Below are 6,832 nucleotides of genomic sequence, written 5' to 3'. Positions count from 1 at the left end.
ACTTGGTCAGCGGGGTTGATCTTCAGTATACGGCACGGGCCGCCTCCCGCAACGCACAGAACTTTACTTAAGGTCACGCGCACGGCGCTGACCACAAACCCGCAAGGGAGCTTGGACAAACTTAATTGCGGTGCGTGTTTCACCACAGTGGGCACAACACCCGCGCAGAGACATTCATATACGGGATTGGCCGTCTCCAATCCCCCAACCCTTAACACAGTGTATTTTTGTATCCCGTATTTTGTATTACTAACTTACGTTACCCGAGTAACGAGTGCCACGTAACTTGTGCGCGCCCCCTTAACTCAGTGTATTTTTGTATCCCGTATTTTGTATTACTAACTTACGTTACCCGAGTAACGAGTGCCACGTAACTTGTGCGCGCCCCCTTAATTCAGTGTATTTTTGTGTCCCGTATTTTGTATTACTAACTTACGTTACCCGAGTAACGAGTGCCACGTAACTTGTGCGCGCCCCCTTATTTCAGTGTATTTTGTGTCCCGTATTTTGTATTACTAACTTATGTTACCCGAGTAACGAGTGCCACGTAACTTGTGCGCACCCCCTTAATTCAGTGTACTTTTGTGTCCCGCCTTTGTGTTACGAAATAACGTTACCCGCGTAACCAGTGAGACGTATGAGACGTAACAGCGTCCGAGGCCCACGTAACGCGGAACACAAACAATACGGCGCCACGAAGAACGAGTAAACCCCCCCCGGGGACCTCTGTAGAGTGTTGTATTGTGTACGACTCACTCCTATGAATAAAAGGTACGACACCATCACCTCAACTCCACGTCTCTTATTTAAATATCATCTCATGCAACACCGCCGCCGGCCCTAGTGGGCCACGCAGGGGCACATACATCCACGACCCCAAACTCACGACTAGAGCCGAGCTAGTCTGGCGCCCACCCGGACAAAACGTATCAAGAACCACCTTTTCCCACTAGGAGCCACACCGGGACTCGAGCCCGAGACCCCGGACGACGGCATTTGGCGCCCAACGTGGGGCAGAAAATAACGTGAAAATTTTTTTTTCCACCTCCTGGACATTTTCGAGATAAATACACCAACAGGCGACAGCGGAGACACGAAACGGCCATTTTGGACACAGGAAGGGTCGAAGGCCAGACAGACCGGCGCGACGAGGCGAGCGGACAAAGGACACTCCAACCACCCCCACCTCCACTCGTCATCACGGCGAGGCGAGCATCGGAGCGACGTCACCACCCCCACCCTGCGCGGACTGTTTTCGCCTCCTCTTTGTGCGGCTGTCCGGGCACCTGCCCCCACCTCGTCACCCTTCTTCACGCTCTCCGATTCGGGCAACCATCCTGATACCCCCACCCGCGCGGACCGTTTTCGCCTCCTCTTTGTGCGGCTATCCGGGCACCTGCCCGCCGCCGATCTCAAACCCGCGCGCTACAACACGCGCCCGGACTACAAACAGCCCGTCACAAACGGCGAACTTGAACATACAACATACAGCTCAACATGCAGGCACCACCTACAGACCTCGTGTGCACGCGTTGCCTATTACCGCGGGAAATAGACCTATTGACGGGATCGCTGCCGTGGTATAGGACATGCCAATGCGCGAACGCCCGGGAAGACGTAACCGACCACACCTGGGGCAGCCCTGGAGCGAGACGTTACTCGGCGAGCAGCACACCCAATTACCGTGGTCATGGGCACCGCTCAAAACGGAGGCACTAGCTAACGTCACACTGGGAGGCATACTACCGGCTACGGGCCTTACAAGTGCACGGACCAATCTGGCACCCAAATACATCCAACCACTAAGCCCAATCACCGGACCAAACACGGGGATGCATACACGCAACCCGTGCTACACAGGGATGTTAGCACTACCCGAGTTCAGCGGAATAGGGCACGAAGTACCCAGAGACATCCTAACACACTGCGAGGTCAGACTGGCGCGGTCCGGAATACCGACCGACGAATGGTCGGGGTGAGCGAGCGAACAGCTGGAGGGGACCGCCCGCCAATGGTGGAACATCTGGGGACGCTTCGGCATGCCCTGGGAGGAGTTTGCCACGTCATTCAACCGCCGATTTGACACGGAACACGCACTGGTCCAATGCACTACGCAGTTCTATGGCGAACGCCAACGCGATGGCGAACCCGTCGAACAGTTTCTGGCCAAGAAAATGCAGCTGTTCAACCGAGTAGCGCCCGACGCCGCACCAACCGCCGCGCTCGCAACCATAACCACCCTCCTACACAATGAACTGCAACCGTTCATGCGGTGTTACCGCGCCAAGGAAGTCGAGGACTACGTCCGACAAGCCATAGACATGCAACGGAACATCCGAGGACTGCGGCACTACGACCCCACGAACACCGATCGGGGCCTGGTCAGGCGCCCAATGGGTCCGAGAATCCAGAACCGGGAAGCAGGGGGCTACCTACCCGACTACCCGCGACGAGCCATCGAGGACGCACCACCACCCGGTAGGCCCGATGGGACATCGACACAACAGTAACCCCCACTACCGCGATGCCAGTTGGGCTGCCCCGCAGGTACCCGCCACTGACATGTCGACTGCCCACGTCGGCAAACACTACCCGTCACCAACACGTCGGGAAACGCCCACCCGGGGGCGCGGCTGTAAAACCCGCGCCTCCGAGCAACCCGAGCCAACCCACACCCGCCGCGGAGGCAGCCACACCGCAGCTAAACCAGCTAGGCCACCCACGCGACGGCCTACTCCGCATCCCAGTGGAAGTCAACGGATGACCCACGGCAGCCCTAGTAGACACTGGCGCGAGCCACGTGTTCGTGGCCCCCCACCTGGTACCTCCCGGCGCGCTGCAGCCCCACCAGGCCGAATTGCGGTTGGCAACCAGCACACAACCGGGAACGACAGTGGGGCAAGCCGAACTCGAGGTACGTATTCGGGACGACGTCACCACAGTAACCGCCCTGGTGGTAGAGGAATTACACGAAGGGATAGTACTAGGCCAACCGTGGTTAGCAAGACAAGATGCGGTAATCGAAATGAAACCCAGACGAGTTTACATTGGCACCCGCGAGAGACTCACGGTGAACGCTATAGGCATTACCCCCGTGAGTCAGGGGGAGAAGGTAACCTTAGACCAGTTCCGCCACAACGTCCCCCACGAATACCGAACAGCAGTTGAACGCGTGTTGGCAGAAAGACAGGACGTCTTCGCGGTAGCCGACCCACTGAAGCGCACCACCATCACCGAACACCACATCCCGACTACCCACGACAACCCAGTACACGAGGCCCCGAGAGGCTACGGGTTCCGGGAGCAGAGGGCCATCCGGGAGCAGGTGGCGGACATGCTTCGCGACGGGGTAGTCGAACCGTTCAACAGTCATTACAATGCTTGCGTCGTGTTAGCCCCAAAGAAAGACGGTTTGCTACGCATCTGCGTCGATTTTCGGCCGTTAAACGCGATCACGATTAACTCACCCCCACATCAAATCAGCGTCGACGCCGCCGTAGCCGGGCTCGGCCGCGCGAAAGTCTTCAGTACGCTCGACCTGAAGGCTGGGTATTGGCAAGTGCCCATACGAGCGGAAGACAGGGGAAAAACCGCGTTCACGATACCAGACGGGCGGAAGTTTCAATGTCGTGCCATGCCTTTTGGGCTAAAGTGCGCACCGGACACGTTCCAGGGAATGATGACCCGAGTGTTGGAGGGGTACCTGGGCCGGTTCGCGATCGCGTACCTCGACGACGTGATCGTCTTCTCCGAGACGTGGGAGGACCACGCCAGACACCTGGCGCTGGTCCTAGAACGCTTAGCCACACACCATCTAACGGCCGCACACCACAAGTGTCATATAGGGACCCAGGAGGTCGAATTCCAGGGCCACCTAGTAAGCGCGGCTGGCAACCGACCCCAACCCGTTCACTTGCGCAAGATCGCTGAAGCGGCACCACCGCGGACGAGGAAGCAACTCCAGCGGTTCATCGGCCTAGTGAACTGGCTCAGGGGGTACATTCCCGACTTCTCCCGTACCATCGCACCGCTGACCGACCTCCTGTCACCACGGGCACGGTACCATTGGGGCGAACCCGCGCAACGCGCCTTTGAAGAAATAAAAGCCGCCTTCACTCGCTGTCACACCCTCACACGAGTAGACCCCGGACGCCGCCTCTACCTCCAGACCGACGCCAGCGCACTCGGTGTGGGCGCGGTGCTCTTCCACACGGACCCGAACGGGGTCCGTGAGGTCATCGACTACGCTAGCGCAAAGCTCGGACCGGCCGAACGCCGGTACCACAGCAACGAGCAAGAGTGCCTAGCCGTAGTCTGGGCCATGAAGAAGTACCGGCCCCACCTGGAGGGGAAGTGCTTCACACTGAGGACGGACAACAGCTGCCTCACCTGGCTGCGTACGATGCAGGGGCGGAAAGGCAAACTCATATGATGGACGCTATTCCTCCAGTCGTTCGACTTCGACGTCGAGCACGTTCCCGGCACGGAGAACCAGCTCCCCGACTTACTGTCGAGGGAACCCGACGACCGAACAGAGCTGATGGACGAGGACGACTGGGAGGAGATTCTACCCCCCTCCACACCACACGGACACGCATCGCACGACTCGGCATGCGCGCGCATCACGGCCGACGCGGACGGAGACGAAGACCCACCCAACACCGTGGCCGACGTCCAGGACCGGGTACGTCGAGCACAGGAAACGTCAATAGACGCGGCAAAACGCCGCCAGCAAGCGACCGCCGGACATGAGGCGTGGCGCGTGCGAGACGGCCTGATTCAGACTCACACGCCCGAACACCAGAAGGACTGGAGGACCTACGTCCTGACGGAAGCCCAAAAAGCGGTCCTTCGGTTTTTCCACGACCACGACCTCGCTGGACACCCGGGGACCGATCAGACACGACGAGAAGTCACCCGGCACTACCACTGGCCCCGCATCACGTACGATGTACGTACGTACGTGCGCGAATGCGAGATATGTCAGGCGAGGAAAGCGAGGCGGCGTGACGGCGAGGAGCAACAACGACCCAGGGAACCCACCACCGCCTTCCAAACGATAGCCTTGGACGTGATGGGCCCCTACCCCCGCACGCCGCACGGTAAACGCTTCCTCCTCGTCGTAACGGACCTCTTCACGCAGTGGACGGAGGCGTATCCATGCCGGAACGTGCGCGCAACTACCATCATCAGCCTGCTGACCAGGGAATTCCTGTCACGTTGGGGATACCCCCAGTCGGTGTTGACGGACAACGCCAGCCAGTTACTGGGGCGACAGTGGAAGGGCTGGTGCGACGAACACCAGATCGAGCACCACACGACGCCCGCCTACCATCCGAGAGCGAACCCGACAGAGCGCCGGAACCAGGAACTGAAGGCACAGCTCCGGATCTGGCTGGGGGCGGACCACACGCAGTAAGATCTACACGTGGCTGATGCCCTCTTCTGTGTACGGTGCCGCACCAACGCCGCAACTGGCCGCACACCGGCCGAAATGATACAGGGCCACAACCTGCCCTTACCGGGAGAATGGGCCACACACGGCACTCCACACCCCGACGAGACGACGGAGGAACGCGACCAACGACGGGTGACTCTGCACGACGAGGCAAGACGCAGGCAGGAGAGATACGCCAACCGGATCACCCCAACCACAGATCATCCTCCACCCGCCGTGCAGGTCGGCGATCAGGTTTTCGCGCGACTACACCCGCTTTCAGCCGCACCCCGCAACTATTGCGCGGGACTGGCCACGCGCTGGGGCGGGCCATACACGGTACGGCGACGACTAGGCACGATGACGTACTTAGTCCGCACGGAGGGACGGCGCCTGAAGAAAGTACACAGGGACGACATCCGACTCACCGCCCTACCTGGGGAGAGGAACCCAGACGGAGACGCAGGACCCCCCACTCCGGACGAAAACGGACGCCGTACGCCGGAGAGCGACGCCGTCCACGAAGAAGACGACTTGCCAGAAGTGACCCCCGCTAGAAGCCGACCCGAACCACGCCCATACCGCACCCTGGTGTTCACGAAAACCACGTCCAATAGGCCCCGAGACAAACCCGCGGACACGCCCGGGACATCGCCCGCGGAGACCGCATCAGACGACGAGGCGAGGCCACGACCACGGTGGTGGCGGCGCCCGCCCACGTACCTCGACTATTACGCCCTTAGCATGACCCCGGGGGACACCGGGGGCGACCCCGCCCACGACGTGCCAGACGAACCGGAAGAGGTCCACGAGGACGCACCGGAGACGGCAGTGGTACCCTGGGAGGGGAGCGGGGTGTACGAGAGCCCCCCACCGCAATACTACCCACGGGGCAATGAGGCAGAGACCGTGGAGATCGCCGAGCTGTCGCACAGCATAGGTCAATCCGACGCGGGCAACGACGACGGGCCAACGCCGATCGTCACGCAACCCGAGGAGACCGACCCGGAAATCGCCGCCTCAGCATCAGCCGCCATACCCGAACGGGAACGGAGTCCGTACCAGTCCACGAACTGTCAACCGCCGCCGAAGGAGGACCTCTTCGGACCGGGACATCGACCGGGGACAAGCGAACCCGCCAGCGAGCCCGCGGAACGACCCCGACGGGCCCACAGACCTCCAGTTCACCTAGCCGACTACGACCTAGGACCAGGGCGCAGAGCCTGTCTGCCGCAAGGCCGCCTCGACGAGTCGACCCGCGGATGTTCGGCGTGGGACGACCCGGGACAGGTGCCCGGGCCCTACCAACTGCGGCCACCGCGAGCACCACCCGGGTGGAGCTGTTGCCGGAGCTAGGAGGCGCCACGACGCCGCCCCCGGCACGCCTGCCACGAC

The sequence above is a fragment of the Bacillus rossius genome, chromosome 1 (genome assembly GCF_032445375.1).
Source record: "Bacillus rossius redtenbacheri isolate Brsri chromosome 1, Brsri_v3, whole genome shotgun sequence".
Classification (NCBI taxonomy): Eukaryota; Metazoa; Arthropoda; class Insecta; order Phasmatodea; family Bacillidae; genus Bacillus; species Bacillus rossius.
The sequence above is the reverse complement of the archived record's forward strand: the minus strand, read 5'-3'. Positions refer to the sequence as shown.